We start from the raw sequence: 12998 nt of genomic DNA on the forward strand, positions 1-12998 counted from the left end.
TGTAGTCAGCATTAATATTATGTCTGCTTAATTATCCAAATGGTGGCCAGATTGCATGGACCATATCAAGAATGGAAACTAAATGAACCCATATAATGAAAATAAGTATCAGAAGTAAGATAACCACACAAATTCGCCATAAAAAATCCAGTTTATGAAAAAAGTGGGGCTGTGGCTCCATCTATTATTATCAAAAAGAAATGTTAGTTAAAAACTTGCAAAGGCTATGTCAAATTAACCAAACACCTAATCTCAAATCAACCAAACTCCTACTTCTGTTCTTCTGCATCTCCCTCACACTGGTCACTGATGTCTACTTTTTACCCTGCTCTGCATTTAAAAATTAAATTCAATGTTTGTCTTCCTCGACACAGTTTCCTTCAACTGATACATTCTCAAAGTTCGACATAGAAGATTTCAACTGATCAGTTTGGTTCATCATTTGCCTTGTTCAGGACAGGTATGAGATGTAGTTGCTCCTAAACTTATCTGTTTTTTTGGACAAGTTTGATTCAACAAGAACCATGTTTGGATGTGTTTGTAATGGAATGATGTTGACTCCACATCATGTGACAAATCCGGTTATTCTGAAAATTTGTGTAGCTCCAATGACCATCCATAGATAATATTTGAACCTCTGTACGATGTTCTGAACATCTATATGGTTGCCTTGGCTAAGCACACAACATAAAATTATGATGCTCTAAAGATTATGCATACTTCACGGTCTTTGTAATAGAGAGAGGAGCATTAGTGGATTTGTATCCTTGCTGTTAAGAAAATTCATTAGTTGAACCATTTGATGGTCTGTTAGTAATTTGCAGTTAAACTCTTTGTAACAATTCATGTGGACAGTACATATATTTTAATGTAGCCTCACTACTAAGAAAATTATTCGATGGAACAGTTTGTCTAGAATTAATTTGCAGATAGAGTCCTTAATACTATTCATGCGGATGGTACATTTATTTTGTGTATCTTGAACTATGAAATAACTCGGCAATGCTTGATGTAGATTTATGGTATTCTTCTGCTAGTATAAAACCTTTAAATGGACAAAACTTTTGTCCGGAAAACATGTTGGCTACAGTATCTACTAAATTTGACAGTTAAATTTGAGATGAATGATAATATTTGGAGGACTTGTCATGTGATTGGGTTCTAAATATTGAAATTTAATAATTATTTGATCTGTGAATTAAGGACCTCGACAATAAAATCAGCTTTGCATGGCATACATATATCAACACTGCTGACAGGTGAAAGGAATTTTTGTATCTTCAAATCATACAGGTAGAAGAAAAATATAGCGTTGACTTGAAAATATTAAGTGCTGAAAAAAACAGATATAATTTTTTTGTGCTTCTTGCTCTGATCAAACGGGAGCTTTGTTTCAATCATCTGTCATACATATCTTTTGTTTTTCACTTCCCAGATCACCCTTTGAAAACTTCCATTATTTTATGTATTTCTTTCTCCAAAATGATGTAGAACCCATACCTAAAACATAATAGGACCTTTGTCACTGGCATATAAGTCTTGGTCTGGAACAAAACATGCCATCTTTCATGGTTAAACATCTGGTTTTGGGAGTGCGGCCGCTACATTGCCTCTTAGGTGGTGGTGGAGTCTGTCTGAGCACCAAACTCGGCTTGGAAGTCATCAACAAACTCTTCCCTTCACCATTTCTCCAGCCTTCAAATCTTGAATGTACTTTTAACATTTTTTGCAGTGAACTTTATTGGCCTCAAATGTTCCCTTAAAGCATTTTAATCATTCACTCTAAAAAGTTTCGCGATTTTCTTGGAGTGAGGTGTTTCTTCAGCCAAGTTGCTTCTTGTGGCTGCGGGCCCTCCCATATATGACATTTTGATGCCTTCTGAATTTTGTGTAGAATCCAGTTAAATGTATCTTTAGTCCTTCCCGAGATTCGACGTTTTTGAGTTAAATTGTGCGCTACAGACCATCCGCAACTATCAATTGGATTCTAGCCAGAGTACTGTTGTCATCTGCCTAGAAAACATTATACAACTTTAACCTACTGCAAATATAAAGGGGATTCTCAACACTTATTTATTTCCATTGGCCACTATTAGAGCTACCTGCAATACGAAACAGATTCAGGTAGATAATCAAGAAAATAGCAGCGAGTGCATAGAGAGACAAGAGAGCATGGGTGAGAATCCAATGAAAGTAGTAAAGAGGAGACCAGCCAAAATCAAATGAAGATTGTTTATGTTTGTGAGTGTATGCAACAAAATCGAAAAAACAGCAGGAAAACAAGTGAACTAGAAAACATAAACTATAATCAAATCCTATTTCTATTGAACAATCTCAAATGCAAACCTCAAATAAAGAGTTGATCTCGCCAATTGGAATGTGGATGCTAGTCAGCAGTATAACAAAATTAAAATATAAGAAAACAGACGAACTTGAAAACACAAATTAGAATCAATTCCAATTCCTATTTAACAACTTCAAATTCAAACCTCAAATAAAATGTTGATTTCGTTAATTGGAATGTGGATGCGATTTAGCAGCATAATACTCGAATGAGGATGGATTTCGACAGAGTTGATCTGCATAAATGGGCTCGGCTTAAACATCACACACTAAGTCTTTGACCGCTTAGGTGGCAGTTGTGGGCCCACGTCCTTTGTCAAGGTCTCCTTCCGTTCATTCCCGTTTCCGTTAGCGCTCAATTTCAAAAAAAAATCCCACGCAAATTTCAGTAGATGTCCGTATATGTTCGATCGTAGCCCGTAGGCAGTTTTTATTTCCCACTGTTCTCCTGGCCTATGCTAAAATGGGAGCTTTCCAAACAGGGTGTAGACATCCAAGAAAGCGTAATAGAAGGGCGATTATTGTTAGATATCAGTTGGAAATGCTCTGGTAAATGTGTATGCAAAAACAAGGCACGTGAACTTTTTGATCGGATGCCTCAAAGAAATGTGGTCTCATTGAATGCTTCTGCAGAAGCCGAGATTGTTTCCAACGATTTGAATAGGGCATCGCTTGTTCTCGTTTGAAGAGAACCGACACCAAAGATCCCTGAGTAGCAATGAGACAGAAAGAATACTCTCCATTCCAGGACCTCCAATGTCTGTTTTTGGCTGCCATCCCGTGGAATGAACAAGGAGTCGAGCAAACCGACTTAGCAGCAACTAGGCTGTCATCCTTTATCCCGTATGATTAGGGGATATGCACAAAAATACATTTGTTGAAAAGGATTTAGAAACTTCCAACCAATTGTGATTGGCAGGCGTAATGCCAAACTCAGCAACGTCTGCCAACATCCTCATAGCCTTTGCGAAAATGGGAGCTTTGGAACAGGCTATAGAGATCCATCACACAATAAACGGTGGAGAAATTTTGGAGATGTAGCCGAAACTTCCCTGGCAGACACGTAGAAGAAGAAGAATAATAAATTTTAACCTCCACGAGACTAAAAAAGCCTATGGAACAAACTGCCAGATCAAATTGGCTTCCGAATCTCTTCCTATGTAAGGTGATGATGAGCGCCCCCAACTTCTCCACTAACCCTTCATTAAATAAATTATATCAAGAGCCAGCTGTCAAGATATTCGCATAACTGTCTCTGCTGTCCTTATATGCATCACATTCCAAAATGAAATGTTTTTCAGTTTCCACCTCTCTGGAGGTACAAAAAATACACTATTTCTTCCCACACTTCTTTTGGCCTTTTCCAATGCCCAGTTTTTGAACGAAGTTGATGAGAGTTAGTTCTAAGTTGGGCAATAAGAATTTTAGCTTTCCATGCAATATTAGCACCAATGTACACTTTTTGATGAAGGTCAAAAGTGGGATTGAACTCATTGATATAATACTGCTTCTTTCTCTCTAGTCCTTTACCCCAAATGCACTTACAAAACTTATCCATCACAAAAATCTTAATCTCCTTGCTGGTCGTGGGACAAGCATTCAAGTATATATTCCATTTACTCATCCAAGTTTTATTTTGCCGCTTCCAAGTCTTCTTTCTTTTGCACAAAATATCGCTGAAAACAATATTAGGCCATCTGCTTTTTTTCATTTGTTGAATTCTTTTTATGTACCTTACCAGACGAATCATAGCCATTGCTTCAATTGGGACAGCCCTAATTTCAGCTAGCATGATATCATAAGGAGTCGTGCTTTTGGTTTTGAACTTGCTTGTAATCAAACGTTTCTGAATTTGTTCAATTTGCCTCCATTGTAAATCTGAAGTATTATTGGCCCACAATTCACAACCATAAAGAACCACTAGAAGCACAAGAAGCCCAAAAAGAGTTTGGGTAGTGTTCCAATCCCACAACTCTGCTTCTCTACATCTATTTTGAAGGGCATAGATTGCTTTCCAACCGCCCAAAGTCCTCTTCTATTTACAACAATCCCAACTCAAGTTTTTGCCAAAGTCAATTCCAAGATATTTGTAATCAGTGACTTCTTCAAGGATTTTGTCTTCAAAGTAAAACTTATGCTGGTTTTGTTTTCTTCTGTCAGAGAAAATCATGATTTTAGTTTTGTTGATATTGACTTGCATCCCAACCACTTTGCAGAATCTTTCAAGAACATAAAGGTGGTCTTGAAGGCCAACAATAGATTTATCAATCAAAATGAGATCGTCCGCATAGAAGATAAGCCTAATCACATGCTCTCCCAAGTGAATACCATCGCCATCTTGTGAATTCAACCACTCTTCAAGCTTGTCAATGTATAAACCAAAGAGGGTAGGGGATAGGGGGCACCCTTGTTTGACCCCAATATCACTCCTAAAGCTCTCAGAGATGCCAGCTGAGGTTTTTGATTTTAACTTTGACCTCTTCATAAAGCCTATGGACAACCGCTCTAAGGTGCAAAGGAATCCCAAGTTCCTCCATCCTGTGCCAAAGCTTATTTCTAGGGACCGTGTCAAAAGCCTTTTTGAAATCAACAAAGCAACAAAAGGCTTCTTCCTTTTTCTCCCAAACCTTCTCAATGATATGCCTCAAAGTAATGCAGTGATCTACTCTGGAATGTTTAGGCATAAAACCAGCTTGTCTCTTTGCACGTTTATCTTCTACTTTTGCCCATTTGTTAATTTTGTTTTCTATCATGCTGCCAAAAAGTTTTGCAAATAGAGGATTAATCATAATGGTCTTGTAGTTGGATGGGTTGTTGACATCACCACTCTTGAAAAGAGGAATAGGAAGGCTAGTTGTCCAATCTTTAGGGAAACCACGCTGAATGATGCCATTGAATATTTTCATAATGTGCGGAGCGAGAGTTTTCACACCCCATTTTAGAAACTCAGCTTGAAGCTCAAACAAGTCTTTTGCTTTTCCAACACCCAATTTTTTAATTCCAATCTCTATCTCTTGTATGGTGAACAAATTTGCCGCAGTATTGACCAAGGGGGGGGATCAATCTTAGAAACCTTCTCATAAAGCGGCCTTGCGTAGTCAAACCATTGAGTAGATGAGATATTATTTACCGTTTGCTTCTTTTGCGGTTGAAGCCCTTTCCAAAATAACTTGGGGTTATTTTTACCAAGGAAAATAAGCTCCTCTCTCCTTGTGATCATGTAATCAGATTTTTTTCTTTTTAAAATTTGCTTGTAACTTTTAATGCTTAATTCTGATTTTTTTCTTTTAGAGATTTCCTTGCCATTTTACATTCTTCGTCAAACCAAGCATTGACCGGAATATAATTTGTATCTGATTTCTTATTTTTTGCTCTCTTGCACTCTGCTAGTGCACTATGAATTAAATTGGTTAACTCATGACTATGCAGTTCATGACACGAAATTTTCTCCTTCATAAAAAGCCTCTCGAGAGTTATCTTGAAGATATCACATTTTTTTTGGTCAAAAGAATTCTGCCCTTTGACTGAGATTGAGGAAGAAATTGAGAATTCATCCCCTGTCGTTGTTTTTCAGCCCAAGAAAAACTTAAGTAAATTGGTTTGTGGTCCAACTTTAAATCCCAGTGTTGCTCACTGATCAAAACTTCCTCCATTTTCTCACATAAACTGTGAGAGCCAATTGCATAGTCCACAACGCTTGCCCCATTGTAAGTATTACACGTGAAATTTCAAGACTTTTCCCATCTATTGATACCATTGCAAATGATTAGATCAAAAGCGCTACACAAATTAAGCAATTCCTCTCCAAAGTGGTTGAAACCTTTGTTGTCTTCTGAAACTCTAGTCCATTGATACTTTCTTAATTCAGTGAGCCAAATAGGATTGCAATCTTCTGAACAACAAAGAATGCTAGCTTGTTCACTTGCAATCCTAGCGTTAAAATCACCTACCAAAATGACTTCCCCTTGCTGGATAAAAACTGCAATGTCTTTCTTTAGGGCTGCAAAGGGGTCTTTGTGGTCTATTCCATTTTTTTTGTAACTTTGTGAGACTTCCGGTGCAAAATAACATGCAACAATTCTAATGTTGTTATCATTTTCACAAATTTAGAGCCAAAGGAACTGTTTATTTGAATCTTCTCTTTCAAGTTGAATGATACGACCTTCTTTTTCTCTTACTAAAACCATTATACCCCCGTACCCCTTGCCATTTCCCGCTGCCTTATTCCATACTGCCATTTTCGAATATCCCTCAAACATCGGAGTCCTGCAACCCTCATGCTCATGTGTCTCTACCTTCTACAATAGGTTCTAACCCAGGACCATGCCTCCAAGGACAACCTCTACAATTCCAACAAACTACGCTTAAGAGACCATGGGTGGAGATTGATTGCTATTTGTTTTGGCCCACAAGACTCAATGCCAAGTCTTCATTCCTATTTGCCCATGTGGGTCTTGCTGCTCCGCTTCCTTCAAAAAGATTTTCTGCCATTTCTTTGCTCTGAGTTTGCTGTGCTGAATTATAATAAGGACCAAAATGGGCAATAACGACTCTACCCTTGTATAACCATCCTCTTCTACCCTCATCTCTTGCTGCTCTAACCTTCGCCACTTCCAGTCTTCTTTCCTCTTGCTGCCTTATAGTTAAATCTTCATCCAAGAAGAAGCGAGAACCTCTAAAGTGTTGCTTCTTACTTAAAAGATTTTGCTTGTCACGAATGCTTGACATGATGACTATTAGGTCTAGTTCTCTCCTCACATATCTTTCCCACCCTCCACGCTTGACAAATTTGTCCTTGCCAAACCCCCATGTCTCTAAGAAAATCACTTGCAAGAGCAAGGGTATGCTCATCTCTCCCAAATTCTTTCACACCTTTAATAATAACATTTGCTGCTCTACCTTGCCTTTCTTTAAGCTCTTTGTCTTGTCCATTGCCAGCTAGCACATTTTCCTCTACCCCTTTATTGGCAGCCTTGTCACTAATTTGGGCCCATGTTTTGGAACCTTTTGGGAAACTACTTTTTTCCACTTCTTTTCCTTTTACTTCATGTAAATCTGCTTGTGGGGACTTTTGTCCTATCACCTCGGGAGCACTAGAAGTTAACACTCCTTTAACTTCACCTAATTGAACTTTCAAAGATTGCTAAGCCGCCTTCATGTCTTCCCACTCCAATTTTCCTATTCTAAGTGCTTCATGTAATGCTGCCATCTGCTCCTTTAAAATTTTATTATCATCCACTAATGTATGATTTGCTGCTATTAAAACAAAGAGCGAATGGTCTCTCTGCTGCTCTTTGAATTCCAACATCTCTAACCTCTGCCTGGCATTTATCAATTCTTGCACATAAAGGTCAGAGCACTAGGTGAGAGGAGTTGTAGTGGGACTGTACATGACAAAATCCTTGAAGTCATTGTTGTCTTTGGACCTACAACAGTCACATTGTTGCATAGAAAACTTGCTTGAGTTAACCTTGTGCTTATTGTTACCTGCTTTTACATTAAGAGACCGTTTCCCTCTTGTTTGTTCCCATTTTAGATGGACAAATCCACACTTTAAAATATCTCTATACTGTTTGGCATTGACCCATAACCACTTCCCCTTTTTGATTGAAGCAATTTTCACTTGCCGTAGGTGGTTTGTTTCAATCAAGTCTGAGTTTTCTTGCCCATTTACTATGCATGTTGTTGGTATGTTATCCATTGAGGGAACCATGACAAAGGTGCATAGATTTTGCAGAAAAATAAAGAAAGCCTATTTTAAATATAAAACTCTTCAAACACACTGACCTGTGACTGTCCGAGGTCCCACCTTGAGCCCCCTGCCCACTACAGCCAAACCCAATGGATATGTGAGCCCTTGTGACTGTGTGGACGACAGTTTTTGGAGGTTGCTCTTGAGTGCCGCCACCTAAACAGAGGCTTGTATGCAAAATGTGTAAGCATAGAAAGGAGTGTGAACTGTTTGATAGAATGCCTCCAAAAACTGTTTGGCAGAAGGATATCTAAAATGTGAAAGCACAGATAAGGAACCTGGAAAAATGCCTCAAAGGAACATGTTCTCGTGGAATGCCCTGATTGCAGGATATTAACAAAATGGGCCGAGGATCTGTTCTTAGGTATACTGTGTGTCAAAACATCCAATAGTGGGTTGTAAAATCTCATGACTTTAAGTATTAACAATTTATTTATCCAATATTATGAATTTATATTTAATGTCATGAGTAATTATCAATTGATGTAAATTCATATCATTCAAGTCTTTTGAGAAAAAAGCACTCACATTTATAAGGGTAATGTTGTCAACAATTGCTTCGATATCTGTCATGCTCTTATTCCAAATGTAATATTGTGTGATGGTCTTGGTAAGTTCCTTAGCACTAGTGAGAATGTAGTTATTATACAAACATGAAAGAGATGTCAATGTTGACATTATGTGAAATGAATCCTTTGATAACATCCATACCAAGAACTACTAAACTTGTAGCTAAGACATCACTGGTAGAAGAATTTATTTTCTCAATCTAGCTTTGATGATCTCCATGGGGATATTATGTTTGTTAGTTGTGTCTTTTGTTGGTATATCTCTATTTATGTTTAGAAGTATATATTATGTTTTTTGAGTCAAGGTATTAGAAACATTTAATATTAATCTTGACCTACTAAGATAAATTTTGTAATATTCTACTATATAAAGTGTTTCCCTACATTCACCTAGTGTACATGAGAACATTGTTAAATTACATAATGTGATGACTTTTGGCCATTATGGAAAATTTCTATGGAATGGTATTTTGTTGCATTTTATGTTTTTATATTTGGGTGGCCTATAGTTTAATGAGCACCATGATAATCAAGCATCAATATTAGAAGGGAAGGGATCCTTTATGAAGAGCTCAACTCACGAATAAAATATTACTTTAAATCTTCACTTGTAATGATATAGTTGCCTTGAGAGTTTTTAAAGTTAGTCTTGAGTGTTTGATAATGATGTCCCCTACATTATAAGGCTTACATAAGGGAGGATTTCATAGTGATTGATACTAGATATCTCCAATGTGACTTAGAGTGTATAGATTATATGCTTTTTATTTCCTACACATTTCAAGGATATAGAGGTGCTGAATTTTAAGGAAGAAGTGGTGGTAAATGTTGAATAAAATTATTAGTGATCGTGTCAAGAAAATTTATTCAATTCTTTTAGGATCTATACCCATGGGCAATGAAGAATTGAAGCTTGCACATTGTAAGTTGCTATTTTTTCATGATTTTTGTGTAAATGTAGGGTTCATGTATTGACAACTTTTATGATGATTTATAGTAAGTCTCGTCTAGAGGTCTTGAGTGACTTCACAATTCTAATCTTTTTGTGCAAATAAGATCCACAAAGCTTACCATATGAAGGATTTATTTCATGAAGTAGGTTCCCATCACTTGATCCCATAGTTGGTAGTGTCTGAAGGGATCTAAAGAAAAACCCTAACACAATATTGGTTAAAAAGTTAGTGGGTTGAATGTGGTAGAGAATTCAAGATTTTGACATTAGGGAGTTTGTTGATTCCTTTTCTATTTATGATATTTTTGGTAATGGTTGTGGTGTTTGTAGGGGGTGGCATTTATAATTTTATATGTATTTTTACTTTGTTGTTTTATATGTTTGTAATGGTAATTTAATGTTCCTTCATGTTTTTGTATAGATGCTTCATAGTTGACTATTATGGTAATTTATTGTCTATGAATGCAATCTTTATATTATTCATTTCTTACGAGAAGGCCCTAATAAAATCCCCAACTAATCAATCTATAGAAAGATAGTTACTTTTAAGATAAATAATCAAGTAGAAGAATTAAGAATAATATTTGTTAGAGTAAAAGGTCAATTTCACTTAATTAGTTTAATTAAGCCACCTTTTATTCCTTCTTAAGATTCTCTTAGTTATGCATTGTATGTATTTAATAATTATTCTAATTATTAAATACATTTTCATTTAGGGTTGCACAATCTCCTCTTATAAGGATTGTATTGTATTTCTTTTTTTATTCCCTCTTTTTGAAGGATAATTTCCTTCTTTAGAGCCATTGTTGCTTTTTTGTCTCCATTCTTCTCTTGTGACAGGTTTCCTTGCATATAGGTGATCTTGGGTTGTGAGAAGTTGGATTTCTCAACTTCTTCATGGTATCAGAGCTCAGATCTGTTGCTTCTTGTTCTTGGTTTTTGAAGTTTTTTTAGAGCTTTGAGGGTTTCAATTATTCAAAGTTTTTTTTGTTGGATATGGGGGTGTCATTTTTTTAATAGGTATTTTGGGCTCAAACAGACCTCAACTTTGTGCTCGGAGCGCCCCAAAACCCCCATTTTCATATAAAGTTTGTCCACTTCTGTTTTTTTTTTGATTTTGTCTTTTTTTGGGTACGTTTCCCTAAAAAATCACAAAAAAATTTCAAAAAAAAAGTTTTTAGGCAATTTAATGGCATTCCTAGGCTGAAGTGGTTCCCTAATCGTTGTAGAGCCTGTTGCCGCCGACGATTTATTAGCCGCCACGACCAACAATAGCTTCGGTGGTCCGTTAACTGTTGCGGCCAACGGTAACCACCGCCGCTGACCGCTAGTGGTTCGGTCACCGCCCGCCAACTGTTGCCACCACCGCCACCAGCGCACCACCTCCAGCTTCGCCAGTCTGCCACTACTGCTCGCCAGCCTCTAGTGCTCAGCCACCTAGCCACCAGTCCCTGTTTTACATGCCTCTTTGATAGGGGGTGGTTTTTTGGCCATAACTTGGGAGAACAAAAACCTTTTTCGACGTATCATATATTGTTGGAAATCTCTTTTCGAGTAGTATCCAGATCTGGAGGTGAGGTTTGAATATTTTTTCATTTTGTACCTATTTTTTGCCATCAAAGTCAAAACTCTTTTCTACACCCCGGGAGCCATAACTTGGGCAAGCAGACTCCTTTTTCGGCAAACGAATAAGCGTCAGAAAGGTCTTAGAGAGCCCTATTCATATTTGGGGTTCATTGTTCCAACATTTTTACCAGGTACACAAGATATTGTCTAAATAAATTTCTTTTTCTCTTGCTTTTCTTTCTGACTCTTTGATTGTATTGGGGTTTGGTTTTTCATCTTGTGGGGGGTGTTATTTTCTACTTTCTATAATTTACTTCAAAAAATCAGAACACCTAAAACTAAAAAAAAACCCCTTATTCATCCTCTGTCTAGTTTGAAAGATCACTTAGTTAAAAAAAAACACGAGCAAGTACAGGTACAGGTACACATGGCAGATTCTTCAGTTGAGCTTCTTACATCACAAAACTATCATCTCTAGAAAGCTCGTATGATGAGGCTTCTCATATCAAGAGGGTTGTGGTCATGTTTGGATGAGGCTCAACCTCTGTTGCAACGTCCTTTTGAGATTCTTCAGCACAAGAATAAGATGGATGAGGCTATGGGTATCATCTCCTTACATGTTTCAGACAACTTGCTTTTTCACCTTGATGGTTTTCTCACTCCTCGATCTATGTGGTCCAAGTTTGCTGATCTTTTTGGTACCATCAATGAGTTCAGAGCATTGCAAATTGAGGCATAACTCTCTTCTTTGTTACCTGAGTCCTTTCCTCACATTGAGGACTTTCTGAACAAGTTTAAAACCACAAGATCTCTCCACTACAGCTGTGGTAAAAATAAGACAGACACCGAGTGTATCTACTTGATTCTCTCTAAGCTTCACAGTCCCTATCAGATATTAGCTTCTACATTTTATTCTACTATGGATGCCTTGGGTGCACGTTTCACCATGCCTTCATTTGATGTGTTATGTGATCGCTTGAGTTGAGAGCAAGCTCATCTATCTTAGTTGGTCTCTCTCACAGGATCAAAGAACAAAGCGTTGGTTGCACAAACATCTAAAGAGAACAAGAAGTAGAAACCGAAGCCTAAGAAGGATTCAACTGGCAGTCAAAGTACCTCCAAGCCACCACCCAAGTCTGATTATAAACCGAAGTCCTATCCCAAACAAGAGAAATCTTCTAAGTCTAGCGAGTCTTCCTCCAAGACTAAGAAGAAGTCAGAAGAACTTTGCAGTTTTTGTGGCAAGGAAGGACATCCAATTTCCCAATTTTGGAAACGATTAGAGGCTTTGGAGGAAGCCATGCAACAACATCATATTTCTTCTCCTTCCTCTTCTACAAGGAAAGGACATGCTCTTTTTGCACAAGCTATTACTTTTGCATCCACTTGGATTATTGATTCATGGGATTCTCACCACTTGACACACTCTCAACAACTTGTTACCTCACTTGCTCACAGTGATACTTTACAGATTGCAATTGGCGACTCAGCACAACTTTCAGTTTCAGATTCAGGTATTGTTCCATTGATAGGTGGTTGTATTCAAGATGTTCTTGTGGTTCCTGACATTTCGATAAACCTCCTCTCTGTTTATCAGATTTGTCATTCTGACTCTAGTAAAACAGTTGAGTTCTCACCACATGATGTGGTTATCAGAGAGCTCCATGATCCTGATTTGGTTGTGGATACTGGCAGTGCTGATCTTGATTCTCGGTTATACAGTTTTGATGGCTTTGAGAGTCCGGATGGTTCAAGTGTTTCTCTTGTAGCACATGCTGATTCAGTGAGCAGACTTTGACATGAGCGTTTTGGCCAT

Source organism: Cryptomeria japonica, chromosome 10, assembly GCF_030272615.1.
Source record: "Cryptomeria japonica chromosome 10, Sugi_1.0, whole genome shotgun sequence".
Classification (NCBI taxonomy): Eukaryota; Viridiplantae; Streptophyta; class Pinopsida; order Cupressales; family Cupressaceae; genus Cryptomeria; species Cryptomeria japonica.